Source organism: Equus przewalskii, chromosome 14, assembly GCF_037783145.1.
Source record: "Equus przewalskii isolate Varuska chromosome 14, EquPr2, whole genome shotgun sequence".
Classification (NCBI taxonomy): Eukaryota; Metazoa; Chordata; class Mammalia; order Perissodactyla; family Equidae; genus Equus; species Equus przewalskii.
The window spans coordinates 52,822,990-52,844,689 of NC_091844.1; the positions used below are offsets into that span (position 1 = coordinate 52,822,990).

The 21,700-nt window shown below is 35.6% G+C and overlaps 1 protein-coding gene and 1 non-coding gene across 3 annotated transcripts in view; one reads left to right on the forward strand and one right to left on the reverse strand.

Annotated features, from left to right (window-relative positions):
- SRBD1 (S1 RNA binding domain 1) overlaps nucleotides 1–21,700 on the forward strand; it is a 206,418-nt gene that overhangs the window by 85,506 nt on the left and 99,212 nt on the right. The window lies entirely within an intron of this gene.
- Nucleotides 6,859–6,965, reverse strand: LOC139075866 (U6 spliceosomal RNA). The gene has a single exon (XR_011526778.1). It is a non-coding gene; the product is annotated as a U6 spliceosomal RNA (small nuclear RNA).

Here is a 21,700-nt window from a genome sequence, read left to right on the forward strand (position 1 = left end):
ATTTCATTGTGGTTTTGATATTTATTTCCTTGATGACTAATGATGTTGAGTAACTTTTCATATGCTTATTGGCCGTTTGTTTGTATTCTTTGGATAAATGTCTATTCAGATCCCTTGTTCATTTTTTATTTAGATTAGTTGTCCTTTAATTATTGAATTGTAAGAGTTCTTTATAAATTCTGGATACAAGTTCCTTATCAGGTGGATGATTTGCAAATATTTTCTCCCATTCTATGGACTGTCTTTTTACTCTCTTGATCATTACATTAGAAGCACAAAAGTTTTAAATTTTGATGAAGTCCAATTTATTTTTTCTTTTGTTGGTCATGCTTTTGGGGTCATGTGCAAGAGTCCTTTGCCAAATCCAAGGTTATGAATATTTATTCCTATGTTTTATTCTAAGATTTTCGTAGTTCTTGCTGTTAGGTTCAGATCTTTCATCCATTTTGAGTTAATTTTTATATATGGTGTAAGGTAAGAGTCCACTTTCATTCTTTTGCATGTGGCCCCTGCAACATTTATTGAAAAAGACTATTTTTCCCCAGTGGATGGTCTTGACACCCTCATCAAAATCAGTTGACCGTGGAAATGTATGTTTATCTGTGGACTCTCAGTTCTGTTCCATTGATCTGTATGTCTGTCCTTGTGCCAGTACCACATTGCCTTGATTATCATTGCTTTATAGTAAGTTTTGAAATCAGGAAGTGTGAGTCTTCTACTTTGTTCTTCTGTTTCAAGGTTGTTTTGGCTGTACAGGATCCTGTGAGATTCCATATGAATTTTAGATTAAGCTTTTCATTTTCTACAAAGAAGTCAGCTAAGATTTTGATAGGAAGTGTATCGAATGAGTAGATCACTTTGAGAATTTTTGCCATTTTAGCAATGTTAAGCCTTCCAATCTTATGTTCCAATCATATGTTCATGTTCCAGTGAACGTATGGATTCAGTGATTCATTGGAACATGAACATAGGATGTCTTTTTATTTACTTAGATCTTCTTTAATTTTTTTCAGCAATGTTTTATAGTTTTCAGAGTAAAAGTTTTATACTTCTTTTGTTAAAGTTATTGCTAGGTATTTCGTTCTTCTTGATGCTGTTGTAAATGGAATTTTCTTATTTCATTTTTGGATTGTTCATTTTAGCAGTATAGAAATGCAATTGATCTTTGTAATTGACCTTGTATCCTATAACCTTGCCAAACGTTAATTAGTTCTAACAATTTTTTGGTGTTTTGCTTGGGATATTGTATATGTAAGATCATGTCATCTGTGAAAAGAGATAATTTTACTTCCTTTCCAATCTGGATATATTTTGTTTTTTATTTTGTTTATTTTTCCCAGCTGTTCTCTATAGAACCTTCAATACAGTGTTGAATAGAAATGGCCAGAATGGAATCCTTATCTTGTTCCTGACCTTAGGAAAAACCATCCAGTCTTTCACCATTATCTATGATGTTAGAAGTGAGTTTTCTGTACTCTCTCTTTATCTAGTTGAAGTTCCCTTCTAATCCTACTTTTTAAAGTGTTTTTATCATGAAAGGATGTTGGATTTTGTTAGATGCTTTTTTGTGTTTATTAAAGTGATTATATGAGTTTTGTTTTTTATTCTGTTATATAATGTATTACATTAACTGATTTTTGGATGTTGAACCAACATTGCATTCTTGGGATAAGTCTCACTTGGTCATGGTGTATAATTCTTTTTATATGTTGCTGGATTTGGTTTGCTAGTATTTTGTTGAGAATTTTTGAATCTATATTTATAAGAGATATTGGTCTGTAATTTTCTTGCTCTGGTTTTTGTATCAGGGTAATAATGGCTTCACAGAATGAGTTGGGAAGTGTTCCTTCCGTGTTTTGGAAGAGTTTGTGAAGAATTGGTGTTAGTTGATTTTTTTTTTTTTTTTTTTTTTTTTTGGCTGTTTGGTCAAATTCAGTGGTAAAGCCACCTGGACCTTGGCTTTTCTTTGTGGGTAGTTTTTTGATTACTAATTAAATATCTTTGTTTTTTATAGTTCTATTCAGATAGTTTATTTCTTCTTGAGTCATTGTCAGTAGTTTGTGTCTTTTCAGGAATTTGTCTCTTTCATCTAAGTTGTCTAATTTATTGGCATACAATCTTTCTTCTTATTCCTCTATAATCATTTTTATTTTTGTAAAGTTGGTAGTACAGATCTTCCTTGATTTACAGTGAGGTTATGTCCTGATAATCACATCATAAGTTGAAAATACCATAAGTCAAAAATGCGTTTAATACACCTAAGCTACTGAGCATCATAGCTTAGCCTAGCCAACCTTAAACTTGCTCAGAACTTTTACATTAGCGTACATGTGGGCAAAATCATCTAACACAAAGCCTATTTTATAATAAAGTGTTGAATATCTCTCATGTAGCTTATTGAACACTGTACTGAAATTGAAAAACAGAAGGGTTGTATAGATACAGAATGGTTTTAAGTATATTGGTTGTTTACCCTTGTGATTTCAACGCTGACTGGGAGCTGTGTCTCACTGCTGCTGCTCAGAATCATGAGAGAGGATCATGCCACATATTGCTAGCCCAGGAAAGGATGAAAATTCAAATTTAAAGTACAGTTTCTACTGGATGCTTATCACTTTGACACCATCATAAAGTGAAAAACTTCTGTGTGGAACCGTCATAAGCCAGGGACCATCCAGAATGTCCTCTTCTATTTCTGATTTTAGCAATTTAAATCTTCTTTCTTTTTTTCTTGGTCAGTCTAGCTAATGGTTTGTCAATTTTGTTGATATTTTCTAAGAACCAACTTTTGGTTTCATTGAATTTCTCTATTGTTTTTTCTCTTTTCTGTTTCATCAATTTATTTTCTGCTCTTTATTATTTTCTTCTTTCTGCTTGTTTTAAGTTTAGCTTGCTCTTCTTTTTCCAGTGTCTTTGGTGGGAAGTTAAGCTTTAGATTTGAGATCTTTCTTCTTTTTTTAATACACGCATTTACAGCTATAATTTTTTCTGTAAGCACTCCTTTAGCTATATCTCATAAATTTTGGTATGTTGTTATCTTTGGTATGTTTTTATTTTTATTTTCTTCCATCTCAAAGTATTTTCTAATGTCCTTTTTTATTTCTTCTTTGACCCATTAGTCGTTTAGTAATGCACTGTTTAATTTACAGGTATTTGTGAATTTCTCAAATTTATATCTTTCTTCTAATTTCATTCCATTGTGGTTGTAAAACATACTTTGTATTGTTTCTCTCCTTTTAATTTTTATTTATTAATTATTTAATCACTAGCACTGCTTTTAAAAAATTTTTTTACTGTGGGAAAGTATATGTAACATTATTTATCATTTTAACCATTTAAACTGTACAATTCAGTGGCATTAATACATTCACAATGTGGTGTAACAGTCACTACTGTCTATATCCAAAACTTTTTCATCATACCCAACAGAACCTTTGTATCCATTAAACAATAATTCACCCTATCACCTTCTCCCCTTACCCCTAGTAACCTCTGTTCTCCTTTTGTCTTTATGAATTTCCCTATTCTAGGTACCTTATATAAGTGGAATCATGTAATATCTGTCCTTCTCTGTCTTGCTTCTTTCATTTAGCATAGTGTTTTCAGGCTCCATCCATGTTGCATTGTATATCAAAATTTCATTCCTTTTTGTGGCTGAATAATTTTCTGTTGTATGTGTATATCACATTTTGTTTGTCCATTCATTTATCAATGGACACTTGGGTTGTTTCCACCTTTTAGCTGTTGTGTATAATGCTACTGTGAACGTTGGTGTACAAATATCTGTTTGAGCCCTTGCTTTTAATTCTTTGGGATCATGTGGTAGTTCTATGTTTAAACTTTTGAGAAGCTGCCAAAACAATTTCTATAGTGGCTCTACCATTTTACGTACTTACTAGCAATGCACAGGGTTCCAGTTTCTCACAGCCTTGCTAACAATTATTATTTTCTCTTTTTTTATTATAGCATCCTAGTAGATTTGAAACGGTATTTCATTATGGTTTTGATTTGCATTTCCATAATGACTAATGATGTTGAACATCATTTTGTGTGCTTATTGGCTGTTTATGTTTCTTTGGAGAAATGTTGTCTATTCGAGTCCTTATTTTTGAATAGGGTTGTCTGGTTTTTTGGTGTAGTTGTAGTTCTTTATATATTTTGGAACTGGCACTTATTTCTGCTGCTTCTCTAGCTCTCCACAGCTTTTTGGCTGCATCTTGGGGGTGAATGTGAAGATCTTGTAGCTGTCATCAAAGATGCCAAAAGCAAACTCCTCTTTGGCAGTGTGAACAGGTGCAAATCTACTTTCTCACAAGGTTTCTGGGCTGGAGGGGTATCTCTTCCAGATGCTCCTCAATAAAACCAGATTCATAGCTTAGCAGATATATTCCTTCAGGCATGGGCCTGACTCAACCCAGCACCAGCACAGAAGTGTCACTGGGGCCACGAAGCCTGCCGCTGCTGTCTCTGCACTGCCAGCCACTGACCCCTTGTTGGACCCTCCTTGACTGACATCTGGAAACACTTTCTTTTGACTGGTAATTGCCTGGGATGTAATTTTCCTTTCTTTTACTTTTGTGCTTTCTGTGTCTCATGTTTTAGATATATCTTTTTTAAACATGAAGAGCAACTTTATAAGGTTGTTGCAAGGATTAAATGAGTTAATGTGTGAAAGTATTTAGAAAAGTGTTCCACTGCTATATCACAGAGGCAAATTCCATCCTCTCTAAAGGAAAAACACATTACACCCAGGCATCAAAGATTTTCTAGAGTTAAAATTCCAGGGAAAATGAATACACAGTTAAAAAAAATCATATAATGTATGTGCCCGGGTAAGCAGAAGTAACAGAATTTGTTTTTGAACCAGCAAACGTGCAGTTGTTGGAATTATCACATAAAGAATGTAGTATATGTATGTTGAATCTATTTAAGGAAATAAAAGAGAGTATGATGGGGGCGGCAGATCACAATGAAAATCACGCGTAATGAAGGATAACCTAGTATAATTCTTAAATGGCCATCTGGGCCCTTGGAAGCACAAGCCAGGTAAACTTTGTTTCTCTTTTTCTTTGGTAAAGGGCTTCCTTTCTTGGGCCCATAGGCCAATGTGTAGTTTGAAAGGGGTGGGGTGTGAGGTAAGGTGGTGGTGAGGGCAGAGGGCTGCCCACATTGTGCATTTGAGGACCCTTGAGTATGGAGTATGGTAAGGACTATAAAGTTGTTCCCTTTGTCTTTCCAGGAATAACTAACATTTTCACTTATACTAAATAGAGGAAACTAAACATTTTGTTTTCATTTTCGGCCCTCCTTTAACTAGGATCTATCTAGTCCTTACTTCTCTTTCTAGCCTTGTTCATTTTCAGGAACTCACTTTGAGAAAGCCATAGATAAAGCCCAAATCTGCCATTTCTCTCTGAGCAAAAATTTTTTAAGTTGTAAAAACTAAAAAATAAGTATGCTTTGGCAATTTGTAAATTGGCTCATTAGTGTAAATAAAATACTCGTCAGATATTTGTGTTTAAAAAGATTTAGTTACTTGAATACAACTATGTCTTTTATATAGAAGAATTTCCAGTTATTATTCAATGATCTGTCCTTTTGCAAACTATTCCTTTATAGTCTGTTGAAAACATAAAGAAGATGGTTCCTTGGTTGATTGTTAAGAAAGCCCCAGATGTGTTGTAGAAATGTAAAGTGGCAGATTACCAGCTACCTCATCCATAGTTGTGCTTTCCAAACAAGGTGCTGTGGATTAAGGTGATGGGGGCAGGGCCTGGGGCTTTGGGGACTCCGCCAGCCCCTCAGCTCTTTCTTCTCTCTCCCACTCCACTTGCAGACAGGTAGGTTGACAAGTGCTGAACTGTTCTGTCCTTTATTCTGCTCAAAATAATCTCGTAGAGCAGTGTTCGAGTAAGTCGGGAGATGCTGTTGTGGATAAACTTAAATAGTCAGTTGATTCCTTGAAGAGTTAATAGTGCACAGAAGAGGCAGATTTCTGGATCCAGGTTAACTTTGATATTTTACTAGTTTTATGTATTTGGGTGAGTGAGTTAACCTTTCAGTTTTCCCACCTGTAAAAATGATCATGATAGTAATACTTAACTCATAGAGTCACTGCAGGGGCTAAACGTATTATTGTATTTCAGTGATTCTAAGATGTTATCAATTAGAAAACACACCTTCTTTTATGTACCTTTAAGAAAAAAGCCTGCCAGTTTATGCTTTCTCATCTCATAGAAAGAGTTTCTTGAATTACCTAAACATAAATTTTTTACCATAAATTACTCTTATATGAACGTAACAAGTAAAATATAAAATTGAGGGGCTGGCCTGGTGGCATAATGGTTAAGTTCGCACACTCTGCTTCAGCAGCCCAGGGTTAGCAGGTTAGGATCCTGGGCCCAGACCTACACACTGCTCATTAATCCATGCTGTGGCAGTGTCCCACTTATAAAATGGGGGAGGAAGATGGGCACAGATGTTAGCTCAGGGCCACTCTTCCTCAAGCAAAAAGAAGAAGATTGGCAACAGATGTTAGCTCACAGCCAATCTTCCTCACCCCAAAAAATAAATAAATAAAATATAAAGTTGATCAAGTTATTTCTGAAACTCTATATTCAGGGATTTAATTGAGAGTTAACTTTTGTGTAAAGTCAGCAGGAAATTTCTGACAAATTAGTGTTCAATGAATTAGCTGTAGACCTGCTCAAAGCTTGTCACACCAGCCTCATTGCTCTGAAATGGCTGTCATTTATTTTGAGGGATTTAGCAGTTTTTTCTGCTTTAGTTGTCTTGCTGTAACCTATTTATTTTTTCAGACCTATTTATTACAGCATATCAGTATTATTATTATTATTTTTAAGTATGGATTGCTTCACGAATTTGCATGTCATCCTTGCACAGAGGCCATGCTAACCTTCTCTGTATGGCTCCACTTATAGTATATGTACTGCTGAAGTGAGCACCTTATCAAGGCGTGTTATAATGAAAACTCTCATAATATAAAAGTGAAGTCCTAATTGAAATTAAACATATTACAAAGCAGTGTGACACTCACAAAAATAGGAATAGAGATCAGCACATACAATAGAAAATGCCAAAACAGAGCTAATTATTTAAAAGATAAAATAAGCATAGCAAAACAATGGGAAGGATATATGGTTTAATAATATTTGAATTGAGTTTTTAAAAGTTTACATAATATTTAATGCTGATGATTGTGTAGTGAGAGAGAGATCCTCATACATCATGTACTGTGTATGTATGAATTAGTACAACCCTTCTTGAGAGCTATTTTTTTGTGGAGTTTTTTTTTTTTTTTGCTACAGTGTACCATTATTCAGTCAGTGTATATGTTTTTAGCTGTTGGGTTTTATGCTTTTTTAATTTAGGGGTTAGTAAATATTTACTGACTTGTGAGTTCCATGGGTGCAGGGGTAGTTTGGCTGTTTGCTTACTGATATATCCCTGGGTCATAGGGCTATGCCTAGTACATGGTACTGACTCATGTATTTTTGACTAAATGAATGGATTCTGAATAACCAGAACTTACGGATTCTAGTATATCTTATTTTGCATTTACATTAACAGAATACCTTCCCCTCCATGATGTATTTAAAATTCCTTACAACATATATATGGTGAAAGTACTTAGTTGGGTTTTGTTTTTAATTAAGACTATTTTTCTTGAGGAGTTTTAAGATCACACTGAAATTGAGAGGAAGGTATAGAGGTGTCCCATATACTCCCTAGCCCCACACGTGCACAGACTCCGCTGTTATCAGCATCCTGCACCAGAGTGGTACATTTGTTAGAACTGGTGAATCTACACTAATGCATCATAATCATCCAAAGTCCGGAGTTTACATTATGAGTCATTCTTGATGTTGTATATTCTGTGGGTTTGGGCAAATGTATAGTGAAATGTATCCATCATTATGGTATCATACAGAGTAGTTTCACTGCCCTAAAAATCCTCTGTGCTCTGCCTATTTATTTTTCCCCCCACCCTCCAACCCATAGGAACCACTGATCTTTTTCCTGTCTCCATAGTTTTGCCTTTTCCAGAATGTCATTTACTTGTAATCACACAGTATGTAGCCTTTTCTGATTGGCTTCTGTCACTTACTGATATGCATTTAAACTTCCTCCATATCTTTTCATGGCTTGATAGCTCATTTCTTTTTAGCACTGAATAGTATTCCATTGTCTGGATGTACCACAGTTTATCCATTCACCTGTTGAAGGACATCCAAGTTTTGGCAATCATGAATAAAGCTCCTATAAACATCTGTGTGTAGGTTTTTATGAGGATATAAGTTTTCATCTCCTTTGGGTAAATACCAAGGAGCATGATTGCTGGATGCTATGATAAGAATATGTTTAGTTTTGTAAAAAAACATCAAACTGTCTTCCATTGTGGCTGTACCCTTTTGCATTTCCACCAGCAATGAATGAGAATTCCTATTTCTCCACATCCACACCAGCATTTGGTGTTGTCAGTGTTTTGGATTTGGGCCATTCTAATGGTTCTGTAGTGGTATCTCCTCGTTATCTTATTTTATTTTATTTTTATTTATTTATTTTTTTGAGGAAGATTAGCCCTGAGCTAACTACTGCCAATCCTCCTCTTTTTGCTGAGGAAGACTGGCCCTGAGCTAACATCCATGCCCATCTTCCTCTACTTTATACGTGGGACACCTACCACAGCATGGCTTTTTGCCAAGCAGTGCCATGTCCACACCTGGGATCTGAACCGGGGAACCTCAGGCCGCCAAGAAGCGGAATGTGCGAACTTAACTGCTGCGCCACCGGGCTGTCCCCTCGTTATTTTAATTTGCATTTCCCTGATAACATATGATGTGGATCATCTTTTCATATGCTTATTTCCCATCTGTATATCTTCTTTGGTCCCGTGTCTGTAAGGTCTTTGGCTCGTATTTTAAGTGGGTTGTTTGTTTTCTTATTGTTGAGTTTTAGGACTTCTTTGCATATTTTGGATAACAGTCCTTTATTAGATATTTTTTGTAAATATTTTCTTTCAGTCTGTAGCTTGTCTTCTCATTCTCTTGACCTTGTCTTTTGCAGAGCAGAAATTTTTAATTTTAATGAAGTCCAGCTTATCGATTCTTTCTTTCATGGGTTTTCTCTTTGGTGGTCTATCTAAAACATCATCTCCATACCCAAGGCCATCTAGTTTTCTCCTATGTTATCTTCTAGGAGTTTTATAGTTTTACATTTTACATTTAGATCTGTGATCCATTTTGAGTTAATTTTTGTGAAGGGTGTAAAGTCTGTGTCTAGATTCATTTTTTTGCATGTCGGTGTCCAGTTGTTCTAGCATCATTTATTTAAAAGACTATCTTTGCTCCGTTGTATTGCCTTTGTTCCTTTGTCAAAAATCAGTTGACTATACTTCCATGGGTCTATTTCTGAGCTCTCTGTTCTGTTCCACTGATCTGTTTGTCTGTTCTTTCACTAATACCTCACTATCTTGATTATTGTAGCTTTTTATTAAGTCTTGAAGTCCGGTAGTGTCAGTCCTCTAACTTTGTTCTTTTCTTTCAATATTGTGTCGGCTATTCTGGGTCTTTTGCCTCTCCATATAAACTGTAGATTTAGTTTGTTAATATGCATAAAATAACTTGCTGAGATTTTGATTTGAATTGCACTGAATCTGTAGATCAAGTTGGGGGAAATTGACATCTTGACAATATTGAGTCTTCCTATTCATGAACATGGAATATCTCCCCATTTATTTAGTTCTTCTTTGATTCTGTTCATCAAGGTTTTGTAGTTTCCTTACTTGTACATAGGTCTTGAACATATTTTGTTAAATTTATACCTAAGTATTTCATTTCTTTGGCTGACAATGTGAACAGTAGTGTGTTTGCAATTTCAAATTTGCCTTGTCCCTTTTTTCCCCCTCTGTTTAGAGTCAAGGCTGAGTACCTAACTAGGAGTATTTTTTGAAAGGAGGAAAAGATAGGTAACAAAGAGGATAAGATAAAGTTTGCTAAAGAACATCAAGTTACATGCAGGGATTCCCTATAGAGTGTGTCTCTGGGACTTGTCATGGAGTAGATCAGCCAGCATGCACAGTGATTATGAAAAGGTGATTTTATGGCCTGCCTCTTGATGATAGATTAAAAAAAAATCTGGTATTTCTGTATGTAAAAATGACTTAGAAATATCAAAATACTTAAATGATGTTTCAGGTCTTTCTCAGCTGCTGGTTTTCCTTCTTCATATAATTATTTTGATTTCCGTACCTATCCTTTATGGCAGAAATTGGAGATAGAGGAGGAGAAATAAGTGTCACAGTGATTGGTGAGGGATTGTGGTGGTGATGGAGTCACTGCCTCCTTAGCAGGTGGTATGTATAGTGCTAAGTCTGAGAGCACAGACTTCAGAGTCCTACAGCCTTCTCTTTGAACCTCAGCTCTGTGCCTTGCTAGCTGTCTAACTTGAGACTATTCACTTATTTCCATAATTATAGAGCCAGAAGGTTTCAGACAGTTCCAACACCCCCCATTCCATTTTGTGCTTACTGAGAAGGGGCCAGAAGTGTGACATGTATGTGTGTCTTCATTCCGGTCATGGATTACATAGGCATGTAAGAAAATTATTTTGCTGTCTAATTTTATCTTGAAAGTTAGCTCAACTAAGGCATAGGTAAATTATCTGTTTTAGGATGTGTTTCTAAATGGTGTTTTTGCACTCTAGGAAATAAAGTGTGGTAGCAAAGTAATCTTTTCTCCTTTTCTTTCATAGGTGAATTAACAAATTTTACTTCTCACATTTGTTTTTTTGTTGAGGTTCATACCCATTTACTTGTGAAATTATATTTGTTTTATGTAGTGCTGCTGGTTATTCAGGATGCTACCTCGCCACAAAAAATTGTCCCTGCTTATGTGCTTTGTCAGTAGGTGACTGATTTGTAGAATGTGATTTCATAAACTGGGAATTCATGAAGAATTAACTTATAGGAATTAATGCTCTTAATTAGTAAGAATTTCAAACAGTTTGTTCCCTTGTTAAAAAAATGTTGACTCCACTTAAAAATCAGGAACCTTGCCTTCAAATATTGACTTTAGGAATTTTACTTGGGAAGTATTTTTTACTTTGTGTTATGTATTTCTAACTTAAATCACAATGTACTTTCTTAGAGGTGAATAAAAGTAGATATTAGTAAATTCCTTATTTCAGACTTTTTTGTAATAATATCCCATGAGTTTACTGCAGCTTATTAAGTACCTTTACACTTATTCTTATTTATTTCTTACAGTAACCCTCTGATTGTAAGTATAATAACCATTTTACAGGTGAGGAAACTGAACTGCAGGCTGATGTGGATTAGAGTTAGTGGAATGAGGACTCAAATCCAGGTCATCTAATCTTAAATCACATGCTATTTCCAGCACACGCTACGGCCTTTGCACCTCTACATTGTTTAAATATGGTAGATGTTTCCAGAAAGTTTGACCTGATGAAATAAACTCACCTATTTTTAAAACTCTTTTATTTATTTATTTAATTTTTTTTAATTGCAGTAACATTGGATTATAATATTATATAACTTGCAGGTGTACTTTGTAATATATTTTGCATTCTGTGTAGATTAGATCATGTTCACCACCTGAAGACTAGTTATACTCCATCACCACACGTGTGCCTAATCACCCCTTTTGTCCTTCACCCTCCCCGCTTCCCCTCTGGTAACCCCCAATCCAATCTCTGTCTCCATGTGTTTGTCGTTTGTATCTTCTACTTATGAGTGAGATAACACTGTATTTGACTTTCCCCCTCTGACTTATTTCGCTTAGCATAATACCCTCAAGGTCCATCCATGTTGTCACAAATGGCTGGATTTCATCATTATTTTTACCTTTTACCTTTGATTATTATTTGGAGATGGTAGAGACAATAGCAAAAAACTTCTGAACAAGACTGAATTTATATTCAGAATAATCCATTTTCATCTTTTTTTAGTGTTAAGGAACTTCCCTAAATCATATATAACATAGTATCGGAATCAGAATACTATCAAAGGTCTAGTCCAACTTCTTATGTTCCAGAAGGGACTTGAGGTTCAGTGATGAAGCCAGCCAGATTTTGTTCTGTGTGGACCCTAAAACTCTTACAAATAGTTTTTTTTTTAAGGTAGTTGAATGCAACACCTCTTCTGAATTTTCTATCTTCTTCAACTTTTAAATGTCTTAGCATTTAGCAGGAATTTGTCTCAGTGCTAAGTTGAAACTAATTATTTCATTCACTGGTCAGTTGTTTTTAAGGGAGCATTCTGGAGGAGTAGAACTTTCAAGGAGTAAATTAGTCCTCATTATGTAGCTATGCCACATACTAGTTATACGTTCTTATCAGTACCCAGACTGTTTTTGAGTCTGAAATATCAGCAGATGACAGGAAGTAATCACTGAGGGATTACCTTTGGCCTAATGCAGTTTTATATGATGAAGACTGTGGAGCAAGTAAGAGAAGATCTCTCTACCACTTCTAGAGTGCTGTCCTGTGGCTATGAGCTTGCTGGAGCCATGGGTTAAAGGATATAGCAGAATAGTGGCATATCCAGGAAGGAAAGAGTTTGAAGGTGGAGCTTGATTTCTTGCTTTTGTAGGGGTGAAAAAACTTTTCCTTGACTCTCTTAAGGTTCCTGGCTGGGCAAGACTCAGGACTTGACAAAAGCATGTGGGCCTGCATGCTGCTTTGCATAAGAGATGGATATGGCAGTAGTGATTGGGGAGGAGAGAAAGAATTCAGATGTATTTCAGCCCCTTTGCAGGATAAGGCAAAGCAAAGCAAATAGCCGTGCTGTGTGTCTCAAAGGGCCCTTATGTGGGTATTTCAGCTTGAAAAGGGATTAGCACTGGAAGTCTGTGATCATGTCAGACATTTATAACTGAAGGTGGCTGTTGAAAGTAGTTCTTAACATAATTGGATTCCAGCAGTCCTGTTGATGATGAGGTAAGTGGAGTGAACGGGACATGATGTGTTTGTCGTCGCTTGAGCCATAGAGCCAAGAAACTTAGTGTCTGGGAGTGGAGGCTTTAAAAAGCAGCCACATTGGGAAGTGTTTGATAATTCAAATCACAGAGGCTTTCTCTGAAAAGTGCAGATGGAATATATACATGGTAATGTATACCACTGAATTTTTGCTTTTAACATTGTCCCTTGCCACAGTTAAAAATGAACCTTTTGATTACTTTAGTAGCTACAGGTCATATAATGATTTTTGCCAAACTGTAATCCTACATAATTTAAGTACATACCTCATGTCAATAGTCTTATTTTGCATGAGTCTTATTCTTGTTTGTCGTGTTGCTTGTTTCTGTCCTTTGAAGTCAAGTTTTAGGACTTTCGGGGGGAAGTTCATGGACAGTCATAGTTCTTTCTAGGAGATGAACACAACTCTCACTTCTGTGGGTAAATTATAAATGTTGTACTATACAAATTGCTCCGGACTTGCAGGTGAAAAAAATATAGGGTGACTGGCTGCCAAAGACCATTGCTTACATCTCTGCCTTATGCTTCACTTATGTGTGAACACCTCTGCAGGGTGGTTTCTGCATGATCTGCAGCTCTTGGAAAACAACAAAGTGAACAGGAGATGTTTTTCTTAAGAATTTTCTTTGCTCATCCAAGGCAATAGAGTAACGTTAAATGGTTTGCGATGAATTTTATTTTCTGAAACACCTTCTACAACTTGAAGTTTATTTGGTTATTGTGCTAAAGGATGGGTGTACTGACCTGGTCAAAAGAGTGAGCAAGAATTTCATCTGTCTTTGGTTTGTTTGTTCATAATACTGATGTATATGTGGGTCCCTAACCTTGGCCTTCTATACCTCTAGAAATCCTAGGCAGTCATTCACTATGAAAACACTTGCGTTTCTCTTTTTTCTTGGTATATGTTCATTTGAAAAGCCTTTCAAGAGGAATTGCAGCCTGCATGAAATTATAACTATCAGTAGCACTTAAACTAACTACTGAGATGAAATTTTTCTTTTTGGATCCTGCTAATTTCACATATCAATAGAAAAGTAAAAATTTTCCCCATTGAAAGGCCCAAGTTTACTAATTGGTTGCTGCTCTTTGGGCTGAGCTAGATTCCTTAGGGACAACATTTGATAGAATAATTTTTGACATTTTAATATGACAAGAAACAATTCAGGGGAGTGACTTAGACATGTGCCTGAAGTGAAGCCTTCTCTTCCTGTGATTGTGGTACTTGGGGCAGGGAATGCCTTTGCACGTCTGCAGCACTTTGTAGAGCCGTTGATCCATCTAAGAGGGATAGTTCAAGCCTCTTGGCATACGTTTTCATAGGAGCTTCACCTAAAACACTCTTAAACAGTTGAAAGATTTTTTTCTATAGATATTAGGATTTGAGGGCTAATGCAGTAAATTCTAATCTTTGTGACAAAAACAGCTTTCAGAAGGACAATAAACTTAGGTATAAGGTGTATAAATGTTATGCCTCTTTATTCCTTAATTATGTTATAGCCTATATCTTTCTGACTCACAAGTATTATTTGCTTTAAAAATTTGCCCCTGGCACTTGAAAATGATGGAATAGATTAATTTCAGACGTAGGTTATTTTTTGTGCTGTTTTGTATCTCTATATAATGGAAAATTTACATTTTTAAATGGTGAAGTTAAAGCTTGAAGCAAATATAGAGTATACACACACACACACATAAGCTTACATGCTAATTTATTTCTGAAAAATTATCTTAGAAGTCTGCGTTTCTCCAAGGACATTGGGGAATGTTTAAAGGGCCAAATTGGAACTGAAATGGGTGTTTGAAAAATACCTGCTGACAGAAGCCTGGTTTCTAAGCCTGGGAAATAGTTTGAAAGAAAAGGAAAAAGTGATTTTTAGTTTCTTCTTTGTGTGTGTGTGTTTCTAATATGTAAGGTTTTGTTTTTTAACCAGTAGATAAGGTTAGAAATGGATACTGTCAAACTTGCTCATGATGATAGTGATTTATTCCAGGTGAGGAAAATGCATTCATTTTACACTAATATATCCCCCAGAGATTAGAGTGAGTCGATGGTTTGGAGAAGTAGACTTCTTAGTGTCAAATGGTTACATTCTGTTACTTCTTTACAGGCCATTATTTGTTTGTATCCTGCATATTTTAGTGAACAATTTTTTAATGGATTTGCCAGTTGTGTATGCGTATGTATGTGGGTCCTCTCCCTCTCGCTCTCTCTCTCTCAGAAACATATATCTCTCTGCTTCCCTTGCCTTCCCTCCCTCCTTCCTTCCCTTTGTCCTTTCTTTCTTTTTTTGCCTTCCCATTTAAATATAGGGAAAAGGTTAACATCTCTCATATCATTGTGTAAGAATGCCTATGACTGTAAATAATTTGTTTTATGAAGACATGATTTAAATCATTTTTATATTTACTTTTAGAAGAAACACCACTATTCAGTTTTCCTCTAAAAATAAAAAAGCCAAAGATACATTAACATACACAAACTTGGGTTTTTAATCTAACATCTTTTTGTTTTTGTTTTCTTAACTTTCAAATGAAAATGATGTTGGAATATGACTCTGTGTGTGTGATGTGCTACGTTAATAATTACTTTGGAGTTTGTAATTTTACTTATAATTGTAACTGTCCTAAGTTTAAGTTAGCAAACTTGGAATTAATAGGAAAGATTCATTGGAGCCCTTTGATATAAAATATGTTTTCAGAACAGCATCAAGTCATTTAAAATTTACTTTGGAATGGAGACTTCATACTTAAAACAAACTTAGGAGAAACAAAATAATTTTAAAAGTTCTTTCAATCATTGTGCACAGTTTCTGTTGGAGGTGATTGCCTGCACTGGGGAATCAGGAAGTCTGTAGTTTAAATTCTTCAGGATCAGATTGTATTGCAGATTTTCTTTACACATGGTGTTAAATACATGTTAAGTGACAGCTGTAACATTCTTTTCCTTTCTTACCTTTGGGAATCTCAAGAACATAGATTTTGCTTTCTTCTAATTTGTGTTATTTTTATATTTTTAATTTTCAAGTGTGTATACCTTTAAATTACAACGTGACTAATTATCCGAACACCCTTCTAACTTTCTTTAGTATATTGTGTTATAAAAATCATATAAATATCCACTGGCCAGATTTTAAGAATTTGGGTCAGGAAATTTTGAGAAGGGATGGAGGAGATGTCATTACTTTTAGGTAAGATTAGACCAGGGAGTTATGTTTACTCATTTGTTGGTTTTAGGGTCCTTTTTCCTCTGCTTATGATTTCATCTTAGCATTGAGAATTGTTGAGATAAAATACATTTGCCAAAAATAAGACCCAACAATTAAGAGTTAAAATTGCCAGAGATACCAAAAAAGATATTAGAAGATTTTGGAGACCTGACGGGAGAATTGACTGAATATAGGTTTATTTTTAAGTTTCAGAGAATGTTCAATGATTTTATTAAGGATAGTCTTTTGTGCTTTGGCTTCATCAGAGAGCTTGCAGTGAGTGTTATTAGCCAACTAACACTTAGGTGCCCTAGTTTGTACTCTTGCTTTTCCGTGGAGTGAAAAAACAGATGGCTGTTACTACGACCCTTTATGACACTGAAAATTATGAGATATCTGTATCTGGTTTGTCTTAGTTCTGTTTGTACTTCAATTGAAATATGTACCCAATACGACTCCAGTGCAAATCTTGTTCATTTTGTGTATCTATTTACCGTTTGCATGATTTTGAGCAATAAACATTCCTTGACAGCAGCATCACACTTTGTTTCTGCATACACTCGTCTTTACTCCAAACGTGAACACAAATTGGTTTTTATCATGTTAATGAAAAAACAAATCCTTCTATTTCAGTGGGTAAAGCAGAACAACATGAGATGCTAGGAAGTCTGGAATCAATTAAGTTAGCAAAGTGTGTAGGAAAAAAGACAGCAGACATGGAAAATAATTATATCAAAATAATCATATCCATTTTTTACAGAAATGGAAACCTACAGGCTAAATGGTAAACAAATTAAATTAATTTAGAAAATTTTATGTTCATTTTATGTTTATTTGTATTTAATACATTTAATTTTCAAACTGTAGAATATATATGTAAAGGTACTCTTAGTCTTTATATGAGTGTGGGTCTGTGTTACTTGATATTTACTTTTATCCTTTCCATGTTGTTAATCAGCCTTAGAATAAGATCTGAAAATACAAAGATGAGAAATTACTTGAACAACTACACAGAGTTGAAGAATAGTATTTGCTGGTTGCTTAAAAGTCAAGACGAGATAATGTAGGGTCCACTGAATTGTTTTAGTGTGAAAATAGGCACAGTTATATGACAAATAAATCAATTTCAGTGGTGTAGCCATAGGGAGTAAAAATGTTGTAGAGAAAAAAACTGATTTCTTTGTGACAGAATTAGAAGATCATGCTTGTTCTAGATGCTTCCAAAGGTCCTTAGATTGACACTATTTTATTTTTAAATATTACTAACTTGAATCCAAGCAAAGTCCTGGCTTTTGTTTGGCTTTGTCTTCTGAGATATGGAAGGAAATCAGGTGTTTTGAAGTATCAGTCTTTGGCCCAGCAATCCCTTTGGATAGTCCAATATAGTATAAAAACCTAAATGACACTGAATTTTCTTTTCCATGCATGGAATATGTCATTAACCACGTATTGCTCATCTGAGTGAATCCTAGTTTGTTTAGTTTCTGATGTATCTAACCAGTGATTGATAATGAATGCTCCAGCCTGAACAAATAACCTATCTTTATGCTTCCCCAGCATCTCCTGCTTTGATTCTCAGGAATTATTACTGTTTCTTAGACTCAGATCTGAGGAGAAACAAAGTAGGAGAAACATCCTTCCAGTTATGTTGAGCTTTGGGAACAAAAATGCTTATTGGTTGGGCTTCACAAACAACTTTCAAAAGGCTCTAAAACTTATTATTACTGGGAAAACCTGTGAAAAGATGATTGGGGAGAGAGGAGTGGACAGAGGGTAGGTATGTAAGTAGGAATAAGTCTGGCCTAACAGTCTGGAGACCAAATTTTTTTTTTTAAGCCTTAGTTTCAGATAATCTTGGTCTAATTTTTTTTTTTTTTTTGAGGAAGATTAATCCTGAGCTAAAATCTGCTGCCAATCCTCCTCTTTTTGCTGAGGAAGACTGGCCCTGAGCTAACATCCGTGCCCATCCTCCATGGGATACCTACCACAGCATGGCTTGATGAGCCATGCCACGTCCACATCCGGGATCCGAACTGGCAAACCCCAGGCCGTCGGAGCAGAATGTGCGCACTTAACCACTGTGCCACTGGGCTGGCCCTGGTCTAATTTTGTTTAACTCTGGTTCTCTCGTAACCCTGTATGTAAAATGAAGAGAGTACTTATGATTTTGACTTCCTTATAGGAAGTTAGTTTGAGTTAGTAGATCATAAAGCACTTTGAGAAAGCTATAAGTATTATGCAAATACAGGAGATTCATATTATTTACTTTAGAATGTTGGAAAATGACCTTGAAAAAATAATACCCACTTGTAGACTAAGCATAGAATTCTATGGCCATTTTCTTCTCTGCATAGAAGGAGCTAGTTTTACCAAGTTATCAGACAAACAGGATATGGACAGGTGCCGTTGTGCTTAGCAATTTTCCCTTTTGTGAGAGCCTTGAGTTGAATGTTTCTCTGGGCAGCTAATCCTTGACACTACAGCTTTGTTCTGATAGTGGCATCTGGCACTAGATTGATTTAACTGAGTCTGAGGTTTGCTCTTTTCAGAGTGTGCTCTCTAGGCAGCTTCTGTGTGGCTCTGACATGACCACATGCTGCTGCTGCCTTTCCTGCCTTCCAGCACCACATGTGAGGCTAAGGCATTCTGACACCTGCCATTTGGAACCTTTACTTGCTGAAAAATGTCAAGATTTTCAGACAAGATGAAGACAGATATAACTGATCATTCTTTCCTTTCTCAAGAATAGGCTGAGGGCATTTGTTCATAGATGGATGAATTGCTGAGTGGTACAGTTCTGTTAGTTTTGAGAGAGCACACAGGTTTTGTGTAGAAGATTCAGGTGTTGTTTATGTATTATTCTCCTTTTTACCTCTTTGGGGTGATACTAATTTGCTGTTTGTATAAGCAAAGATTTTAGTGATTATTTTTTGGATTTCACAGAATAAATGGTGAGGGTTGGGAGGGAGTTTTGCTCCTTACTCCACATTTTTGTTAAGACTGTCACTAGGAAATTGCAGATTTTTGAGGATGGGCTTTTGTTATGATCATATTGCCATAGAGATGCCCACATTGTTGACTGTCAAATCTTAAATGGCCAGTAGTAAGACCTCTTGTTTCAAGTCCTTGCTTCTTCCTCTTCCCTTTTTTCTCTTGAGCCATCTTAGTGTTCTAAGACCAAAAATATCAAGATAAATCAAATGTATCTTTCAGGTAATATGCTTTTTCTCTCTAATTTCTACCATGGTGCACCATTTATCTTTCTTCCCCTTAATTTGTAAGGTGGACGTATTTCTTATATCTTTAAGCATGGTGTCAAAAGCCATGGGACTGACCAATAATTCAGAAAACACTGGCTGGGAAGTCCATGTTCTTTAGTGCTTGCACTCTGTCCACTGTTCCCAGGTAATGGTTCAGGCCCATCTGCAGCTGAATGTACTCATTCTCTAATGTACTAAAGCCAGTTGCAAGTTCTCTTTTCTCTTCCTCCTAAAAAGGGTAAATGTGTTTGGGATGATAGTTATAATAAGCTTTGCTAAAACAAAACGAAACAGAAAAGCAGCAGATACTGTGAGTGAAATTTACATATTGCTTATGCTTTCACATTTCTTTTGAATTTTTGAGGCTTTAGAACAGTGGTTCTCAAAGTATAGTCCCAGATTTCATCAAAATTGAAATCTCTTGTGTTTCAAAAGACCACTAAGGGAATGAAAGGACAAGCCAAAACTTGGAAGAAAATACTTACAAATCATGTATATGATAAAGGACTTGTATTTTGAATACGTAAAGAATACTTATAACTCAATAACAAGGAGACAAATGAGCCAATTAAAAATGAGCCAAAAATTTGAATAGATATTTCACTAAAGAAGATTGGGAAAGGCCAATAAATACATTGAATAAATGCTCAGCATCATTAGTAATTAAAGAAATATCAAACTACAAGTATAAACCCCTTGGTAACCACTAGAATAGTTATAATCAAAAAGGCAGACATATAACAAGTGTTGTCAAGGAAATGAATAAACTAGAACCTTCATTCATTGCACCTAGGCAGTTTCTTAAAAAAAATTTAGATCCTAGCATTTCTACTCTTGGGAATCTATCCAAGAGAAATGAAACCTGTGTCCACACAAAGACTTCTAAGTGAATGTTTAGAGCAGCAGTATTCATAATACCAGAAAACCCAAAAGTCCATCAACTGATGAATGGCTAAACAAAATTTGGTATATCTAGAACAATGAAATATTATTCGGCATAAAAAGGAAGTACTGATGCTACAACATGGATGAATCTCAAAAACATTATGCTAAGTGAAGAAGTAAGACACAAAAGACCACATTTTATGATTCCATTTATAGAAATCTATAGACAGGATGAATATATAGAGACAAAGTAGATTAGTGGATATCTGGAGCTGAAAGTGATAATGAAGACTGCAGATAGGCACGAAGGATAGTGATGGTTGTATAACATTTATTAAAAGTCTTTGAATTATACACTCAAGATGAGTGAATTTTATGGAATGTGAATTATACCTTAATAAAATCTTGAAAGAAAAAATGTGGTCCCAGGACCAGCAACATCAGCATCAGTGAACTTGTTAGAACTGCAAATTGTCAGCCCCAGAGCAGGAGAAAGTCTCGGGTGGGATCCAACAGTCTGTGTTTTAACAAGCCGTCTAGCAGATTCTGATGCAAGATCAAGTTTGAAAACCACTCTTCTAGAATCGAGGAAGGTTCAATGGATATGTGGGTAGTTTTTGGTACAGTTTTTGTATATTCAGTCTACCCTGTTCCTGTAACTATAGGAAAGGTTTGAATTAAGGATTGTTGTAGTAGAGTTAAAGAAAATTACAGGGCAATGGGAGTGAAAATAAACTCGCCTTTCATGTTCTTGATATGTCCCCATGAGAAACTTTATGACCGTGATGTTTGTGTACACACATGTTAGTAAATTCCTGTATTCTTTTAGGCTTGCTGTTACTTGACGAGCATAGCATAAACAGGTTCATTTGCCATAACAACAGTGGAAGTTTAGATCCTTGAAAGGAATTATTTCCCCTAAATATTTACACAGTGTAATATAGCAGAGCCAGAAATGTGCAGTGATCCCAAAAAAGTAAAGATCTCACTAGAGATAAAGAAGTAAATGGAGCAGCCAGCTGAACTGAACAATTCATTCTCTCCCTCCATCTGTTCAGTGTACTTTTAAAAACCATAGTTAGAGAAGGGGTTGATCTAGAGTAGCTGTCTTACACATAGCATATGCTTTCAGGGTTTTGTTTGTTTGTTTTTTGTTTTCCAGCATTATCTGGTGGCCAAAAGAAATTTTAAAAGTTGAGGCTGCTCCAGAATAGGGCTTGGCTGTCCAAACTAGAGGCTGCCAGTTGGTGAATGTGTTAGATGAAGTTTGTAGAAAAGGTGTTCTTTAACTGGAGTGATGACTTCTGCTGAGGTATAAGTTCACTTCAA